Raw genomic sequence first — 19,764 nt, 5'->3', positions numbered from 1 at the left:
GGAGGTTGGCCAAGGTTTTCTCAGAAGTTTGCAAGCAGTTGGGCCCTTGGGGAAAATGCCTTTGAAAGACCAGAGTTTTATCTGGTTTTCCATCTCCTCTAGAGTCAAAGCCACAGCAGGGGCATTTTCCTAACCGAGGCAGGGGCAGGAGCCACGGGGCTGGGATGGGGACGCAGAACATGGCAACGAGCCGTTATTCTCAAAAGGTCATCTCTTTCTTTTTTCTGCTTTCAAAAGGCCCAAATGATCACTTTGTATTTATGCAAATCTTGCTTTTTCAAAGAAATGAAAAAAGGAAAAGATGCTTTTCCAGGTCTAATCAAGAAAACCATAAAACTGGAACGATATGGAGAAAACCTCTGCCTCTCAGTTCTGCCTCTAGTAGGTACACACTGAAACCCACGGGGCAGCCTTGAATAACCTGCTGGGGGGAAGCTCCATCAGCAGCCCTGGGGCCCCCAATCTCAAGACACCCCCCACCCGCTGTCTATTCACATCTCCACTGCTGGAGTTAAAGTCCATTTCTTCCTTTCAATACTCGTGGAAACTGGAAAATGGCCAAGAGACTAGAAGAGCTAGTGATTTGGGTCCATCTAGAATCTGAGGGAAAGCTTGTTGGGGGTCTCTGTCACCCCAGGGCACCTAGTCCTTAACACATGCACTGTCCCATGAAAGGGCAAACCCCGAGGCAGGGCTGCCCTGCAGCTTTCCTGTGTCCCTCTTCCCCAGCAGCGCTGCCGGGAGGTTCGTCTTCCTAAGCAGATGGAGCCAGTCTTCTGGTCTTGTGCTGACCAAGAAGAACAGAGTGGGTGTCCTTCAATTTCCTGTGTAAAACAGTGCTGCTGGGGGGAAGTTGGGGGATAGAGAAAGCATCTTGTTCTCTCTCCCATCTATCGAAACTACAAATCTCGACTTCCCCAAGGTAAGGCAGAGGTGGGCTGGTGGGGCCCAGGGAGCAGGCATCTGGCAGGAGTGGCTGGTCTCTGGTGGCCCCTCTAGCTCTGATAAGCTTTGTGCTCTGAACCCGCGTGCTGGGGGACCCCCGTCACCCCACAGCAAACCTCTCCTGGCTCCCACAGCAGCCCTCAGTTCCGGCTGCTCAAGATGACATTTTCTAAACATTGGAGATAGAGATAAGAAGCAGATGGGAGGAGAGGCCTGGGAGCTGGAGGCGGGCCAGGGAGGAGGGCTGGCTCCCTGCGGGGAGAGGCAGCGGCACCCAGACCCACTGGAGATGACACCGCAGGCAGGGATGCCAGCTGTCACCCTTGCTTTGACACTGCGCTGAGTCGAGGTCCAACCTGGCTGGAGCACAAGCCCTCAGCCCTACCAGTCGTTCACTGGTCCAAACTCGTGCTCCTGACACTGCCCCCATTCCTGAGAACTCCTGCAGACCCGTGCAGAGAGGGGTACAGGAGAGCTAATCCAATCACCAGGGTTTTTTTGCTTTTTGTTTTTGGAAGATTACGCCTGAGCTAACTGCTGCCAATCCTCCTCTTTTTGCTGAGGAAGACTTGCCCTGAGCTAACATCATGCCCATCCTCCTCTACTTTATATGTGGGACGCCTACCACAGCACAGCGAGCCAAGCCGTGCCATGTCTGCACCTGGGGTCTGAACCGGCGAACCCCAGGCCGCTGGAGCGGAACATGCACACCTGACCACTGGGCCAGCCCCTAATCACCAGGTTTTAACGAAGCACTGTTCACTCTGTGCCCAGCAAGCAGACGAGGTCTGGCACATGGCCTTGTGGCCCTCGGTAAATACCCGCGGAACGCATGACTTGCTGCATTACTCCTCCTGGGGTGAGCTGGTATTTGAGCTGGGACAAATTCCCCAGGGATGGAATTTCAGAGGCAGAAAGGACAACCAGGTGTCTTGAAGCAAACGCAGAGCGCCCTGGTTAGGTGCAGGCGGCAGCATGGGGCAATTTGAATAAGCAGAGCTTAACCTGTCTGGGTGTTTTAGGAACATGATCCAACAATAACAACGGCAGTAGTCATCATCATGGGTACGCAGTATGCAGAGGAGGGGGGAGGCTCTTCTGACAGGGGCTCCAGAAAGGAGTTTCAAGGTTACTTCTGGGCCCGCTGGGAATGCTGAAGAATAACCAGACTAGCCCATCTGCTTCCCTGTGACCCAGGAACCCTAGAAAAGTGGGGGCTGTTTGTGGGCATCAGGTCAGAGCCTCATCAAATCCTTACCCCTTGAACTCCCACTTCCAAACAATCACCCAGCCCCCACTAGACTCTCATGCTTCGAAGGAGCTCTTCATACCTCACACATTCCGTGGATGATTTCTGGTTCCCTCTCAGCCTGGACACAGTGAAATACAGCATCCGGCCGCTACCCAGCTCAGCCGCGCTGCTCTCGGAGGCAGAAACCTTGAAAGGAATTCCAGCTCCGGCCAAGGAAAACATGAGTCAGGTCTGGCCTGGCCAGGTGGCTTCTTTCTCCGCACCTTCTGTTCCCCCCATCACCACCCTCTGGAGCCAATGAGCTGTTTGGGTAACCCCAAGACCCCACTCCCACACTGCCTACAGCCAGTACAGACATTCCAGCAGGATTCCAGAACCTGGGCCTGGCCATGGGGTCCCTGTCTTTGAAAACGTGAGAAGTGTGGGGCTCTGGCTCCTGGGAGCGAGCCCACCTCAACTGTCCTGTCTTCTGCCCGCCCTGGCCTTCCCTGAGGGGAGGGGTGACTGTCCTCAGAGCAGAAGCGCAGCCCCTGACCCCCGGTGGGAGCAGCACAGGGTTCCTGTTCCACATGTAAAGGAAGAAATTTCCTGACCTGTCTTGCCATCCCACCCAGGGCCTTCCGTTCTCCTTCAGGCCTACCCTCATGCTGAAATGTTGCCATGTCCTCGTCTGCTGGGCTTTGTGAAGAAACCTTTCCTGCCTTTGTGGCTTCTGATTCATGAGCTTCACCACTTTCTCTTGTCCAGATGAAGAACCCCAGGGTCTCACACATGCTGTTTTGTTCATTCTAGAACAGTGTTATCCAAAAAAACCAAAATGCAAGCCATCAAGGAGAGTTGTGTATGTAATTTAGTATTTTCTAATAGCCACATTTTTTAAAAAGAAATATGTGAAATTTGTCTTAATGATACATTTTATTTCACCCAGTGTATTTATATTAACCCAAATGAATATTATCGTTTCAGACTTTAATTAACCTAAAAAATTATCGATGAGATATTTTACATTCCTTTTTTCATGCTAAGTTTCCTACAGCTGCCGTACCACAAATCAGGTGGCTGAAAATAATAGAAATTTATTCTCTCACAATTCTGGAGGTTAGAAATCCAAAATCAAGGTGTCAGCAGGGCCGTGCTGCCTCTAAAGGCTCTGAGGGACAATCCCTCCCTGCCTTCTCCAGCCTCTGTCGGTGGCCGGCAATCCTTGGTGTTCCTTGGTTGATGGCTGCCTCACCTCCATCTCTGCCTCCTCACCACACGGCCTTCTTCTTTCTGTGTCTCCGCATCTCCCCATGGCCTTCTTAGAAGGACGCCAGTCACCGGACTTAGGGCCCATCTTAATCCAGTAAAGTCTCAACGTAACCAATTACATCTGCAAAGACTCTATTTTCAAAGAAGGTCACATTCTGAGGTTCTTAGTGGACGTGAATTTTAGGAGGACACCATTCAACCCAGTACAATGTCAAATTCAACTTTATCTGGTCAGTAAAGTCCATGACCACTTGCCCATCTGATTGCTAGCTCCCAAGATTCTGTCACTGCTGTCTGTTGTGTTGTCTTTGTGCTTTTATCTTAACTTTGAAGGTCCTTGGGGCAGGACCCATGGTAAAAAAAAAAAAAAAAAAAAACAGGTGAGATTAATTTTAATGAGAATAATTTTAATTTTATTTAACCCAATATATCCAAAATATTGCTATTTCAACATGTAATCAACATAGAAAATTGTCAGTGAGATATTTTACGTTTTTTTCATACTAAGTCTTCAAAATTCCGTATGTGTTTGACCCTGACAGCACATCTCAATTCAGATCAGCCACACTGAAATGCTCCAGAGCCACATGTGGCTAGTGGCTCCCTTATTGGACAACACAGCTCAAGAAGTTAGAAGAAAAGGAGTGAGTCCTGTGGCAATGCTGGGGACACCCCTGGAGTAGTTGGTGGGTTCCAGGGCATGGCATTTACTCTTGGCTTCACCACCTCTGGGGTCTCTCCTGATTATCTTTCATCTGTGTCTCTTGGTGTTCAAGGGAGGGAGTCACTTGAAGCAAGCTCACGGCACTGCTTTATCAAACCAGAAAGTGGATTTGTTCATTTACAAGGGAAATGATCAACGTCCGGTTGCTCTCTGTCTATACCTGCATCCCAACACTTCTCTGGGTCATGGTTCTTGAGGAGACGGTCCTGGGAAGCCCGGACTCAAAACCAGGGACAGTCCTTACTGAGTGTGGATGACTGAAGAGCTCAGGCAGCGCCAGTGTGAGGCCTCCACCTGCCCAGCAGACATGCCCACGGCTGGGAGGACACAGCCAGACTCCCTTTCCGGGCAGTGTGAGCTGGATGTGGCCACGTGCTGGGGCCTGGCCCTTTTCTACCCCTCTATTGCAGTCCTGGCCCCTTCAGAGTGACGTCTTTTCCCTTTACACCAATGTGGATCTTGCCATCTTTTTAGGGTGACTTTGCCTCTGCCTGCTTTGATATCTGTGTGTCAGTTTTCTGGTCAGACTCTCCAGGAGCAACCTCATTCCCCAGGGAATGGGCTCCCTCATTTTGCTCCCTTGAAATGCCTGCAATTCTTGGGGGGATGGCCTGGTGGCACAGCAGTTAAGTGCACACATTCCACTTTGGCAGCCCCGGGTTCCCCAGTTCGGATCCCGGGTGCAGACATGGCACCATTTGGCAAGCCATTCTGTGGTAGACATCCCACATATAAAATAGAGGAAGATGGGCATGGATGTTAGCTCAGGGCCAGTCTTCCTCTGCAAAAAGAGGAAGATTGGCAGTGGATTAGCTCAGATTAGCTCAGCATTAGAGGTTAGCTCAGGGCTATCTTCCTCAAAAACAAAAAGAAAGAAAGAAAAAGAAATGCCTGCAATTCTGTATTCTCATAGACCCTGTTCCACAGCCTCTGTGTTTTTCTGAGAAAACCAGAAATAAACAGAACCCAGACCCAGAAGCTGGCCCCAGATACATCTTATCCACCCCTCGGGCTCTGGGGGACCTGCGTGTTATAGGGGCACAGCTCCTGTCCAGGGAATGCCCACTGGGGAGCAAGTAGGGGCATCCTACCCACATCACCCTGTATGTCCTGGGGACCCACGAACGGTGGTGCCTGAGCCCTAGAAGCAGGATAACAGAATCCTCACACCTGCATTCTGGAGCAAAAAAGTCACTGAAGAGGTCAAATTTGGATGGCAAATGAAGTAGAGAGAATGGCAAACAAGTACAGAGGATGAGGAATCTCTGAAGTTAATTCGGAGTCACTGCCAGCCTCTTAAAGCTGCAAATGACATGGCTCTCTCTCTCTTTCTCTCTCTCTCTTTCTCACTCTCTCTCTCTCACACACACACACACACACACATCTTAAGAGCCTTCCAATTTTTTCCTGCTGTGCATGGACCTCACAAAAAGTGACTCAACCTTACATAAGAATCTGAGGGGCCCAGGAGCACGATGACTCACTGCCTTGAAATTTCCAGTGGGTTACACATGTCTTCTCAGATGATTTAGAAAAATTTATCTTCAATGGCTGTCAAAGAAAAAATTGGTTTGGGAGGCAGACTGGGGCGGGGGCGGGGGGGAATCCTGCCTCAGGACAGGAAAGAGTAGCTGTGAAGGAGACGGAGGGGATGGAGAGGGCATGAGTGCTGAGGACGGGGCCTGTCAGTCCCAGGCCTCAGAAGGTTCCAGGGAGAATCGGGGACTCTCCTCTCAGGACCTCAGGGCATTTCAAGAAACTTTGTGTTATAATCACCTCAAGTAGCAAGAATCAGCCCTGGGTCTCCAAGAAGTGCTTTCATTCGAGGAGGATGTTCGACCAGCTTCAGTGGCACTACAGACCAAAAAGCTGCAGGCCACCGCCAGGCCCTGGTTCCCAGCTCTGGTCACACACTAAAATCCTCTGAGGAGCTTTTAAAATCCCAATGCCCAGGTCACACCCCAGACCAACTAAATCAGAACCTCTGGAGATGGGGCCCAGGCATGGGTACTTTTTTGAGGTCTCCCAGGTGATTGCAATATGTGGCCAATGGGAGACCCTGCTGGTGGGAATGTCGGGGCTGTTTACACCAGGTGGATAATTCCAGTTGTTGATGCCTCCTCGACTCTCAGAGGGTTATTAGCCATTCCCACAAATTCCAGGTGCAACCAGATGTGGTTCTTCAGGGAGCTTGAGAATTTCCCCTTTTGGTTAGCTTGCAAAAAGCCCCAAAGAAAGTAGCTCCCTGCAGGGGAGATGGGTGGCCCCAAAGAGCTGACAAGTCAGGGCAGCTCAGGGCAGGCAGGCCAGGCTTTGGGAGCTAGTGTGTGTCTCAGAGGACAGGGCCCTCAGACCCTCCTACAGGCAGCCCCTGGGTAAGCCCCGATCCCCCCACACCCAGCCATCTCTCCCACCCTGTCACAGGCCTGGGGTCAAAGGCCAGTGGTGAAGCCTGCACCAGAGCTCCTCTGCCAGGTCAGAGCAGCCTCAACCACCTATGGCTCCCTGCACCACAGGATGAAGCCACAGTCCTCATGCTGGCACTGCCCAACTGTCCCTCAATGTTCCTCTCCTTCCCCCTTATGCACGTGGACTCTGCCTCACCAGGCTGCCCCCTCCTGCCCCAAATGCCTTGCCCACTCCTACATCCAGACTTCAGCTCACACCCAAACACCCGTCAGCCCTCCTTTGGCCTGGAAAGCAAATGCCCCTGGCAGGAAAACTCCTTGCCAGCCCACAGTTCAGTGGGGATCTGCTGACTTGTGCTCTTAGAGGTGCAGAGAACAGGTCCTTGGCAACAGGGCAGAAAGTACCCTGGACGCCATCCATCCCATCAACCTCGCCCGCAGATTCCTAGAGCCTGGGCCTGGCACTCTGCATGTGGCTGCTCAACATGTGGCACTGCCAATTCCATCACCCCCCAGACACACACACAGTCACACCCTCCCCTCTTCATCTTTGTTTCAGAATTTAGCCTCCATCTAAAACCTAAAGAAAGGCGCTTGACAACTCTAGGTCCCACCCAGTCCGCGTTCAGTTGCATACTGTGTTTATGTCTGAAGCCATGGGATCTTTCTGAGTCTCCATTTCTCCATCTGTAAAATGGGATAACAAAAGCACTAGCTGCACAGATTTGTTGTGAGGATTAAACGAGGTGATACAGGTAGAGAATGCAGTGCTTGGTACCTGGTAAACTCCCTCAAAACTGTGGCTGTGATCACGGTGTGATTAGACATTTGTGAGCTCACTTGATTCCACATTGGACTGTAAATACCATGAGGGCAAGGACCTTGTCTACTTATATGCTGAGTGCCTAGCATGTGCCTGGCACCTAGGAGGGACTCTGAATATTAGCTGAATGAATAAGACATGAGCTATTGTTTTGTGCGTTATCGTTTTCATTCTCGTTTTTGTTGTTCTCATTATTGTTGTTGATATTATTATTCTTATGGGGTTCTTTCAATAACACCACCAGGTCAGAGGGTATTGTCCCTGCCCCTCTCCACAAGCCACATTGTCCTAGCCCTTTGCATGGTCCCAGCTGGCTGTCAGCATCTTCTCCCCTCCCTTGATTTCTTCACAACCCTCCTCTTTGGGGCCGCTGCTGTACTCTGTCTCTCATTCAGAAGCATGAACCAGGGACAGCAGCACATCCCTGTAACTCCCTGGCAACTCCCTGCACCCAAGTTAAGAACCCCATGCACAGACGGTCAGACCCATGGGTGAGGAGCCCCACTAGGTGACTCAAAAGCCTGTCTCTGAGCACCCACTGCAGGGGACATGCAGCTGGACGTGCACCCAAAAGCCAGGCAGCCTGTCCATGCAAGGGCTGAATGGGAAGCCCTTGGGTCATTGCAGTGGGAAGTCAAGGCTGAGAAGGACCAGCTTTGTGCTCTACTCACTGGGTCTCTCAGGAAATGCACCAAGTGGGCACCCAGACCAACCACACAACGACCTTTCTGACCCTTTCTTTTCCTGTCTCAGGTCTCACCTTCCTTTTCCCTCCATCTCTCTGGGACCGTTGTCCCTGTTGGCAAGCAGACAGCACCTCCTTTGCTTCAGCTCCAGCCAGGGTTTGTTGAGAACTCAGTGGGTCCTGGGCCTGCCTCTAGCAGCTACAGCTTGAATTCTCCCACCAGTGTCTCTCCCTGGGTTCCATCCTGATCTTGGGGGGAGGCTGGGATTGGGTTGGGGAGCGGGAGGAGGAAGGGAGGTCACAGTTGATGGTTGCTCAAGACACTGCAATGTCCTATTTGGCCCCTGGGAGAACCGTCTCAGGCAACACAGGCAGAGTTAGGACCACCCACTTCACAGGGCTTTGTTCTAGAGAGAAACGAAAGGTGGGTCTGAGCCCAATTGTCTGCACGCTGCCGTCCCTGTGCTGCCTCAACATGACAGCACCAGATTGCCAGCTAAGTGGGGAATCTAAGACATAGCTCTCATCCCCCAGCTCGGGATCCAGGCTTCAAAAAGAGTGGTTAAGAACAGTCTAGGAGAAGACTAGGATTTTTCCTCAAAAGATTTACAATATGTCCCAAATATCCCTAACTTCTTCTTTGTGTCTATAGTTGTAAAAATTCAACTCGTCACTCAAGACCTTACCTAAACCTTCTTTGACCTAACTCGTATTTTCTTCCTGTGCTGCTCTGTACCCCACGACTGCCACTGGTTATCCTGATCAAAGGCTGCGGGAGACCGGTTAATCCAGCACTCTAGTTAACCCTCATGTTTGTATCAGCACTTTTCAAAGGATTATAAAGCAATGACCATCTGTGATAATGCTACCTTTTCTTTTTATTCAGAAGAGCCGTTGGGGCTCCTTGGGTGACATTTCCATGAATCTCAAGTTCTGTGAGATGTTCATTGGTATTGTGAATGGTCTAACCAGTTTGGGGAATATTGGGATTTAAAAAATGAATATGTTTCTTTCTTGCCTGATTCTGAGACTTTCCTAAATGCATTCGAGGTGGGTAGAGTGTTCTCCAAACTCTCCTGAGCACTCAGCATGCTTTTTCTAGAGGATGCCACGTGACTGGTGTTCCGTGGCCCGGACTTCGGGAAACTCTGCATTTGTTAGGCTCAACGTAAAAGCAACTCTTCTTATTGGCCTTGCTACACAAGTAGTAGGATAATAGATTGAAAGTTTTGAAAAGCAAGTAGCAGCTATTAGAACGATGGTGGCACAGCTCTTCCTGTTGCAGTTCCTTTGACATGGGCTCCACGTTCAACAGGCCTGGTACCTGTTCCCTTTCCGAGGACCAAGGTCTACAGAGAGCTTTTCTGGTCTTCATAAGTTCTTCTCAGTGATGGTCCTGAGAACCTTAGGCCTGGGCAAGCACCACACACATCCATCGGCTCAAAATAACTCAGGGGAAGTCGATGCTTTCTGCGTGGAAAGGTGATCAAAAACACATACACATGTATACAGACCACTTCTACCATCTCTGAGATCTGGGAAATGAAGACAGAAAGGATTGGGTCTAAAAATTGGTTTAATGAAATATAAATGCCGTAAATATCCAACAGCAGGGGAACGGTCAGGTAAATGAGGCATGCTGCCTCTTTGGAATACTACAAGACTGCATAACACACACAGAGACCGTCATGACATGACATCAGCTGAAAAGAGGCCATGATGCGGAAGGGGAAATTATTGGCCCACAGTTGGGGCAGTCTCCCAGAGAGCACCTCTGTTTGGCCCAATACGAGGAAGCCTCTTTGGGTGTGAAATGTGAAGCCCAGGGAACAGCCTGAACAGGCTGAAAGTGGGGAGGGGAGCCTACTGAACTGCGTAATACAAAAGCAACAGCAGGAGTTTGAGAGTTGGGCTGGCGGCTGGAGGAAGGAGAGGAGCTGCCGAGTGGAACATTCGGGCATTCCGCTGCTATCCATGTGAAGGAGGGCTGTTGAGGATCCTCGGGGCAGCCTTCAAGGTGTATAACATTCTGTTTTAAGACATTTGCTGTGTTGTCACCCGAGGTCATTGCCCTCTCTATCCTCATGCCTTCAGTATGTGACCAGGGCAGAGCACCCCAATGCCTAGGAAGGTGATAAACAGGACAGCAGAACTAGGGTGTCTCCCACTCCACTATGCAGAAGTCCTCAGAGCTGCCTGGTGCGGTGTTAGCTCTGCCACCAACCCTGGGTATCAGGCAGGGGCCCAGCAGGAATTAGACGGCACGCTCAAAACGGATAACACAAGAGAGCTGAATAAAAGGACTATTTACAAAGGGGTGGGCAGGGCACGTGTGTGGACACCCCAGGGGCTGGTAACAGCTGAGCACCATTAACTCCAGCAGGCCTCAGAGGGACGGGCAGAGAACTGGCTGTGGGCTGCATGACGAGAGCTGTGACCTTCTGTTGAGAAGCACGGCCAGCCCTCAGTAACCCCACAGAAGGGAGAAGGGGGAATGATGTTATGGGCTGAATTCTGTCCCCCTAAAATTCATGTTAAAGCCCCAGGCCCCAGTATCTTATAATGAGACTGTATTTGAAGATAAGGCCTTTATAGAGGTGATTAAGTTAAGATGAGGTCATTAGGGTGGGCCCTAACCCAAAATGGCGGGTATCCTAATAAGAAGAGGGGATCTGGACACACACAGAGACACTAGGGGCATGCCCCCAGGTCAAGACCAGGGTGGAGGAGGTGCAGAGTTGACCTGGAGGGGCTGACCGAGGGTAGCCACACACCTGGGAGGGGTGTGAACCAATGTAATGTACCGAAAGGACGGGCGACCCAGGCTTCTGACGCCAGGTTTACAAGTAGGACACAGGACAGTGTGATGAAAGTAGGCCACCACTTAGACTAAGCTTGTCAGAAAATAGGAAAAACAACAGTTTGACAGGATTGTGGCTGATTTTTTTTTATAACTTTTCTTTACCGATATGGTTAGGTTGTTTTCAGAGATAATCCAGAGGTAGACTCTTCAGAAGAAACAGCATAATCTTGCTGGGGGAACAGCTGTTGGGGGGCAGGGAGGCTGGAGGAGCAGAAGGGTGGTGGATGAGGGCAGGCAGCTCCCTTGAAGTTTTTTGTTGTTTTTTTTTTTAAGGAAGATTAGCCCTGAGCTAACATCTGGCACCAATCCTCCTCTTTTTCGCCGAGGAAGACTGGCCCCGAGCTAACATCTGTGCCCATCCTCCTCCACTTTATACGTGGGATGCCCACTACAGCATGGCCTCCCAAGCAGTGCCATGTCTGCACCTGGGATCCGAACCAGTGAACCCCAGGCTGCTGAAGCAGAACATGTGCACTTAACCACTGCACCACCAGCCTGGCCCCTCCCTTGAAGTATTTTAAGTGCCATAGGAAGAGGAGGGTGCAGGCCTCTTGTGTGTGTCAGCCCCCTTCTTGTGTATGACAGGTGATTCCCCCAGCCCTGGACTCCATCTCAACATGGGGCACACCCAGGCACAGTTCAGAGAGGAGCAAAAGCTTGGGGAGCTGCCCTAAATGCCCCTCACCCCTTGTTTCTGCCCCAGGGTCCTTGGGGAGCTGCCATTCGCAACTTCGCCCAGTGTTCTCACCTTAGGTCCATGAGCACCATGGGCGTCCTCCCTACTGAGTGAGACAGGCCAGGCCACCAGCTGGCCGCCAAGCCCTTCTCATTCTCCATGCTGGGGCCCTCATGCCAGTGCCTGCAGTCCCCAGGACTGCTTACCAGCTGCCCTCCCTGCCAGCCCTTCCCTGCCTCAGCCCCCGGTTTCCCACATTAGGAGGTGCTGATTGTCCTCCTCAGGGGGACCTCAGGCTGGGCCAAATGGAGGGCGTTCTGAGAACATACCTGTCCCTCTTACACAGAGCTGAGCTGACACATGCTCAGCTGCTCTCTGAGCCTCCTTCACTTACTGGAATCGATAAAACGGAACCAATAATACAGGGTCACCTACCTCACAAGGCCAATGGGGGGGCTGCATGAGAATCAGGACTGGGGTTCAGAACCTGTGGAATACAGACACGTCTACCAACGGGCAGCTTACAACTAGACTGCAAAGGCCTCTGGGAGAGAACCCAGCTGGACACCTCACTCACTGGACGACTGGAGTTCGTGATAATAGCTCACATCTATTAGCCACCTAGCACGTGCCTGACCTGGGTGCTGTCCATGTACCACCTCTTGTAACACTCCTGACCGTTCCAGGAGACGGGGGCTGTGATTCTCCCCATTGTGTGGAAGAGGAAAGCAGGACACAGAGGGGTCACATAACTAGCACAGTCACACAAATAGTAATGGCGCGGCCAGGATTTAGACCTAGGTAGATTCCAGAGGCTGCTCTCTGAGTCGCTGGTCTGTTTCCTCACAGTTGTGGGTAGCAGGAAGGCACTCACTGCCTCCAAGAGAACAAGCTCTATTTCCCTGAGCAAGAAGCCCTTATGAGGACAAAAAGGACGAGTCACGTGAAGTCTGAAGGAGCTCCCTGCCTTGCCCTGGCCAAGGTCCACCTCTGCCCTCAGGCTGATGAGGTTGTCCCTGGAGAGACCAGTTTGTCCTGACCTCACTGGGGCTCACTGGACTCAGGAGTCCTGCGGTCCTGCCCTCCCCAGAGCGGCTACTCACAGACCCAGCCTGGGACTCACAGAGCTCCACAGGGGGGATTAACTGTGGGGAACAGTAGGAACAGTCCATTTCCACTCACCCTAGTCCTCTCTGGGGGCCGTCACTTGAGCACTTGACCCCCAGGATATTATGCGGAAGCCTACTTGGTTAGGATGCATTAGTCAAATGTGGGACACAGGCTGGGAGCCCTCTCAGGCTGAAGTAGACTCCCCCCGACCACCGCCTGACCCCCCAGCATCTAAGAAATGGACACGGGACAAGCATCTCAGTGGTCCCAGCTGTATGGGTTGGAGGTGTGTGTGTGGAGGAGCAGAGATGTGGGCCGTTAATCTCCCTCTTCTTGACACCAGAAAGAATTGACGGTCCTGCACGAACCAGCTCCTCCCCCAAGCAAAGAGCTGACCGGGAGACTCCCAGGTGCCGCAGTTCCTCCATTACCCCTCATTAGAAAGCCAGAGATCTCCAACAGTCATCTGTGGAGTTTTCAGTCCTCATCTCATATACATCCAGGGAGCACAAGACATCCTGAGGCAAAACTAGACAGTGGATGCTAAATAACCCACCAATATTGTCCAACACGAGCTTGCATGTAAAATACCTTATAATTCCAATTAATAGCACACACTCATGCAAGGCACCCAGGAAACAGTGAGGGACATTTACTGGATAGGCACTTCCTAAGATCATTTTATGTCTGCCTGAGAGAAGAATACAGCTGCCATAATGAGGCCTCACCAGCTAAATGACCAGAGCACTGGAGGGGAAAAGTGGTTGTTACTTGAACCCACCCATCCTGACACCCTAGGGAGGAGCTTGCACCTGAGGGGGCGACTTGTTATATGAAAAGCTAAAAGAGAATGACCCACAGGGACCAAGAAACCCAGCTCTGGGACCCTCCAACATGGGGGAGGGAACATACTTCTACTCATTTTTCAGTGAAGCAAGAAGTGGTAGAGACACTTAACTGCCAATAACAGAAAACCCAACTCAAAGTGGCTTAAACAATCTCATATAACAAGAAATCCCAGGGTAGGCCAGCTCCAGCAACAGCTAATTTAGCAGTTCAATGACGTCACCAAGGACCCAGGTTCTTTCCACCTCTCTGCTCTGCTATCCTCAGTGCTGCGGTCAGCCTCAGGCTGGTAGCTAGATGCTTGCAGTGGTTCCAGGCACAACATCCAGAGGTTTAACAGACATCTCCTCCTATGAGAATGAGATGAGAAACCTTCCCCTGAAGCACCCAATAGCCTTCCCCTTACATCTCTTTGGCCAGAATTGGGTCACGTGTCCACATCTGAGCCAATCACAGGCAAGAGGAATGGGACCATAATGATTGGCTGGAACTAGTCAGGACCCAACCTCTCCAGCTAAGGATGGCCCCGCCCGGCTGAAGCACAAAGCTGGCTGGGGGTAAGTGGCCACTTGATTTAAATCCGGTTCAATTAGTGAGGCAGAAGCTATGTTCAAGCTGTGAAGGCCAGCCCCAGGAGTTGGCATATAGCAGGCACCAAATACATATAGTCATTTCCCTTTAAGTGGTTTGCCATGAGGCACAGAGCTTTAGGTGGCGGAGCCGGAACTCAAATCCACAAAGAGAACAAGAGTGCTAAAGATAAACTGGGCTCAATCACGGTTGTCCCCAGGACAGACCCATGATGAAGGGGCCTCCTTCCCTGGGGAACTGGCTGTTTTGTTATTCTGAAAGTGAGGCCCACAGCAACAGCTTTCTGGAGCAGGGGACCCTCCTCCACTCCATGGGGACCCCACAAGTCCCACTTCTGCCAACATTCCCCAAGCCTAGCTATCACACCACAGCTGCGTTTTCCACCTCTTCTATACAAAGTAACTCCAAAAGTCTGACAGTTTTGCCTCTGTCCACATTTGATTTATGGCTACAATTACGAGCTTTCCTTCACACTGTCCGCATGCCAACAGATATCTTTTGCAAGTCAGCAGCGCTGCCATCCCAGCTCCTCACTCAAATTCCCAGCATGAGTACTGCTGAGGACCCTTCCCTCCACGTTCTGAGATCCCAGGCCTTCCCTCCACCCCGACTGGCTGGGGCTGGGCTGCTTGGGAGGTATCAGAGCCGGGCAAGACGTTGGATAATCTCTTTCAGCAGAGACTCTGAAAGACAAGAGCTGTTACCCTCCCCTCTCACCCCCGACGCGGGATAGTGTCTGCAGTCAAGGCGGTGGACTGCCTCCCTCCTAAGGATCTCTTCACCACGTGCCTCAGAGGGTGCCCGTCTTAAGAACAGACAAACCTCTGGGCCATGTTTGATGGGGACCCCAGCTTCACTTTTGCCCCCTTTTGCTGTCCCTTCCTAGAACAACCACGCTGGAGTCCAGGTCTCTGGGTTCGAATCCCGGTTCTACTTCTTGACAAGTTACTTTCTTCTCTGTGTCCTGAGTTCCTCTGTAAAATGGGGACAATGATAGTACCTCCCCCATAGAGCTATTCTTGGATTAAATAGGATTAGCTTTAAGTCCTTAGTTTAGTGTCTGGCGTATTATAGTAAGTGTTCTCTAAATGTTTGGGTTTTTGTGAATACGGTGTTTGTATTTATCTTCTAATCTGGAGTACCTGTTGGTCACCGCTCACCGAGCATCACAACGCAGGCTGCCTCCACGTGGTAGCGCAGGGATCCTCACAACCCCCATGGAAGACAGCACCCCGTCCCGCAGACGAGCAAACCCAGGCCCCAGAGCCAGGAACTGTCCAAGCTCTTGCAGCCAGAACATGGGAAAAGGGAGGTTGCAACCCAGGTCTGGCTGAGTCCAGAGCCAACACTTTTTCACTCCACCAACTGTCTTGCAACTCCATCTTATCTGAGTAATTTTTGGGGGAGGAGTTTGGGGAAATTGGAGAAATCTGGGATGTGGAAAAGGGATATCACCCAATTGGGATACAATGCCACAATTCCAGAGGTCACCAGGCATCCTCTGAGAAAAGAAAGCGAGGACAACAGAACCCTCAGGCCTCCCACCACTGAACCTTCAGACCTCCAAGGACTGCGGCTTTTGTCTGCGAGGAAACTTAGTCAAAAGAGCATGGCCTCCAGGGTCACCTCATGGAAGCAGGCTGAGAAACAAAAAGCCAATGTCAGGGCCAGGAGATGGAGAGGTGTGGCCCACTCCATCCCTTCCCACTGCCCTTCTGGGCCAATTCAAGGATGTTAGTTGGGCCAATGTGCTAGCAGCTGGGGTCACTATGCCTGTTTAAAAGGCCCCATGAACTAGGCCCTGGCCCTTTGCAGGCCTAGCCAGAGCAGTGCAGAGCTGGGGTAGGAGTCCAGAAAGGAAAGGCCCAGGGACCGCTCTCCTAAAGCGGATGTTTCTCCATGTGTGTCCCTCTCCCCACTTGCTGTGAGAAGCCCTGGACAGCTCTTTCTTGCACCTTCTTCTCCACCCGCCCGAAGCCTGCTCCATTCAGATAAGGTGAGCCTGAGTCTGTTCCCAGGTAGGCCACCAGGGCCATGTAGGCCCACACGTCGGGACCCCGCTGCTTCTGTGCCGGCCTCTGCTCACCTGAGACTTGGGTGGGGCACTGGGGGGAAGAGCCCCTTTGGACCAAGGCTCTGGGGCCTGACTATCTGAGGGAAAAGGTGGTCTGGTGTTGGTGGCATGACTTCCAAACCTAGTTTCGGGTCAAAGCTCCAGCCAACAACAAAGTCTCCTATTGCTTTGCTTTACCTTTTCTGTGAGGTGCTGGGAGGCTGGGAAAGAGTCGAGCACTTCCTGGTCCTCCGATCATTAGATCCATCTTATGGCCATCGCAGTCTCACCGTGATGTCTAGAGTGGGTGGTGGCAGCTATACTGAAGAGGGAAAGAAGTAAAGAGAATTTCGGAGGGTCAGCTGTGTCCTTGAGCCTTTGGAGACAAAATGGCTGTGCCTTAGGCCCTTGGGAGTTTGTAGCTGAACAGCCCGTGCACTTTCCAGACATGTGGCTCCCATGCCAACAGCACTCACTTAGTAAGAGAGACGAGTCCAAGAAAAATGCAGACACTGGGGGTTGGAGGACTGACTGTGGGCAGAGGGAGAGCAGCGGTGATGGAGAGGTGGAGAAGGGGCCTGTGTCTGTGGAGCTACCTATGCACATGGACTTAGATCAGATCCTTTCATGTCCTGTAATCCAAACTCTGATGACATCAAGGCGGCTCTGACACACCGCCGTGTGTCACAGGGAAGCCCAGAGCACGGTGTCAGACCTTCGGTCTTCGGGGTGAGGATGTGATAGCCAAGGCCAAGGTCCAGCTGGCCAGTGGGACAGTGGGAATGTGGGGCGGGTCCCCAGGAGGGAGGGTGCAGCTGGGGATGCACATTTGGAAGCAGAGGCTGAACCTGCAGTAATGGGTGACTGTGTGGGGGCGGGTGGGGGCGGACGGGGCTCTGAAGAGAGGAGGAGAGGCCTCCGGGAACACAGCGTACTCAGGAAACAGCAGTTCCTGTCGTAAATTCTGGCTCCTCGCCTCCGACAAACTTCCTGATTCTGAGCTGTGTGGCCTCAGTGCTGGCACCTTCCCCATGCAGAGCGGGAGGAGGGACTTGCCTCTTGTGCAGATCTACTGTGTGCGGGTGGGTGCTGTGCTGCGGGACACGGCCCGGACCCCCTGGGGACAGGCGCCACGTTCCCACGTGCAGATGAGCACCCAGCGGGGAAGGGGCAGAGGCTCAGCCCCACCCTGCAGCTCCTCAGAGTCGGGGCTACTGCTCAGAGGGGTCGGCTTGCTTTCTGAGGCAGCACAGTCCCCAAACCGGGATTGCAGGGACCTGCCTTCTTGCCCCGGTTGAGACACTAACCATCTGGATGTGGCAGGCAAGGGCGTGTCACTTCTTTGGGCCTCAGTTTCCTTGCCTGTAAACAAGAGCCCCCTCTCAACTTCAACGTTCTAGAATTCCACTTTTGGAACCAGTTGGTGCCACATTACCAGCTTGTTGTGTACTCCTACATTGGTTTATATTTGGGTGTCCTGAAGCTCCCGCGGTAAGAAAGGGCAGCTGTCTCCCTCAGCAAGTCAGGACTGCTTGAGCAGAGGCCTCTGCCTTCTTAACAGGGGCTGAATTTCATCTCCTTCTGCCTCTGAATTAAATTCAATTCAATAAACATTGACTGGGCCATTGCCTGGCTTTGTGCTGGGCATCATTGAGCTCAAGGAACTTCCCTCCAGGAATTCTTAGTCTAGTAGGGGAGACAGACAATAAAACCTCACTGAGACAAGGGTAAGAGAGCAGGTCAGGGAAGGAAACAGTTCACTCGGCCAGGGAGGTCAGGGAAAGTTTCACAGAAGAGATGGTTCCTAAACTGGGTTTTGAAGGGTGAATAGGAGTTCAACAAGCAAACCAAAGCACAAAAAACCCTCTAGGTGAGGAAATAGACTGTGCAAACGCATGGAGGTATCAAACAGTATAGTCCATGGGAGCATTGCCAGGGTTTGAAATGGGATGAATATGAAGAGGAGAGGAACATGAGGGATGAGGCTGAGGCTGTGAGGGAGGGCAAAGCGTGAAGGCCTGGTGGGCAGCCTACAGAACTTGAGCTTCATCCTGAGGGCTGTAGGGAGCCACTGAAAGGTTTCAGGCAGGAGCATATGACATGAAGATCTGTTTCTCAGGAAAAACACTGCATTGTGGAGGACCAATCAGGGGAGGTGGCGGGGGGTGCTGTCTGGGAGAGAATAGGGGCAGGGAAAGCTATTGGGAGCTATTGCAATAGCCCCAGTAAGAAGCAAGGAGGGCTGGACGATGGTGTGATGGTAGGAATGGAGAGGAGGGTGTGGAATCAGCAGCCATCCAGGAGAGAGAGGCAGAAGGAGTGGAAACCACCAGAAGGCGGCTGGGGGAGGAAGACTCACCAAGGTGCCAGAGACAGTGAGGTGCGTTCCATACTATAGGTGCGGATCATTTTCGCACAATGATGCTGTTCTCCGAGGAAACAAAGCTGGGCTCCCTGCCACCTTCCCTGACCACACCCTCCCTCCTAGGACCCTCCTGGTGGGAGAGTCTGGGACCCCCAGCCCACCCAACCTGACCTAAAGCAGCTTTCTGGATCCCAAACAAACTTCCTCCTCCCTCTGTCTCAGAGGCCCAGAGTTCTGGTTCCCATGACAAGAGGCAGGAAGTTGAGGACCTGGTGAGAGATGAGGGGACCCACCCAAAGTCCTGCCAGTCCAGCAACTTCCAGTCCCGAGGCTCCCCTCGACCAGAGCCCTCCCTCTAGACCTGTGGTTCTCACCAGGGGACAATTTGTCAAAGTCTTGAGATGGTTTTGGTTGTAGTGTTGGGGGGCAGGGGCTACTGGCTTCTCATGGGTAGAAGGCTGGGATGCTGCTAAACATGCTGAGGTGCTCAGGACAGGCCCCCACAACAAAGAACCATCCAGCCCAAATGTCTATAGAGCTGAGAATGAGAAACACGACTTTACACAGGGGTGTCGGGTTGCCCCTGCCCACGGAAACCAGGAGGAGGCGAGATGCTCCGGCAGGGCTCCCAGGAAGGGCTCCAGTGATAAGAGGAATCCTGATAATAGCCATAGTCAGAGTCCATGGGCCCATGGCACTGATGAGGCCCAGAGGGGCAGTGACCAGCCCAAGGTCCCCCAAGGGGCAGGGCATGGCCAAGCCTGGGGCCCACCTTTCCGGCCTCCTAGGTCAAGCCTGTTGTGTGCCCTCCAGGACAGAGTCCCAGAAGACCTCTTGAGTCCTCTCTGATGGGCAGCACCTGCCTGAGTTTGAGTGACTCCCTCCTGCCTGCTCCCAGCATCCCCCACTCCAGCGGCTAGGGGAATTTTTCTTCTTTGGAACTTACACTGTGTCCAGACGTTTCAGACACTGTGGGCCACTGGGGCCCAAGTGAGCGTCTGTCAGGAACAGCCCCGAGCCCACCCTCTCCTGGCCTCACTCAGGGTGTTTTGGCAACTTATTCAAAACACAAAACACGAAAGCCGGGCTGTCTCCAGGACACTGTTTCTGCCCCACTGCGGCTCACTTATGTTTGTTTATAGACCAAATGGGCCTGCGTTTGCTGTTGGTTT

The 19,764-nt window shown here is 52.2% G+C and overlaps 1 long non-coding RNA gene across 1 annotated transcript; it reads right to left on the bottom strand.

The window, feature by feature from the left end:
* Window positions 1–3,834: 3,834 nt before the first annotated feature.
* LOC123286575 (uncharacterized) lies at window positions 3,835–19,649 on the bottom strand. The gene is made up of 3 exons (XR_011504050.1): window positions 19,539–19,649; window positions 16,426–16,549; window positions 3,835–9,623 (listed from the first exon to the last, which is right to left on the bottom strand). It is a non-coding gene; the product is annotated as an uncharacterized lncRNA (long non-coding RNA).
* Window positions 19,650–19,764: the final 115 nt, after the last annotated feature.

The sequence above is a fragment of the Equus asinus genome, chromosome 6 (genome assembly GCF_041296235.1).
Source record: "Equus asinus isolate D_3611 breed Donkey chromosome 6, EquAss-T2T_v2, whole genome shotgun sequence".
In the NCBI taxonomy this organism is placed as follows: domain Eukaryota; kingdom Metazoa; phylum Chordata; class Mammalia; order Perissodactyla; family Equidae; genus Equus; species Equus asinus.
The sequence above is the reverse complement of the archived record's forward strand: the minus strand, read 5'-3'. Positions and strand labels throughout refer to the sequence as shown.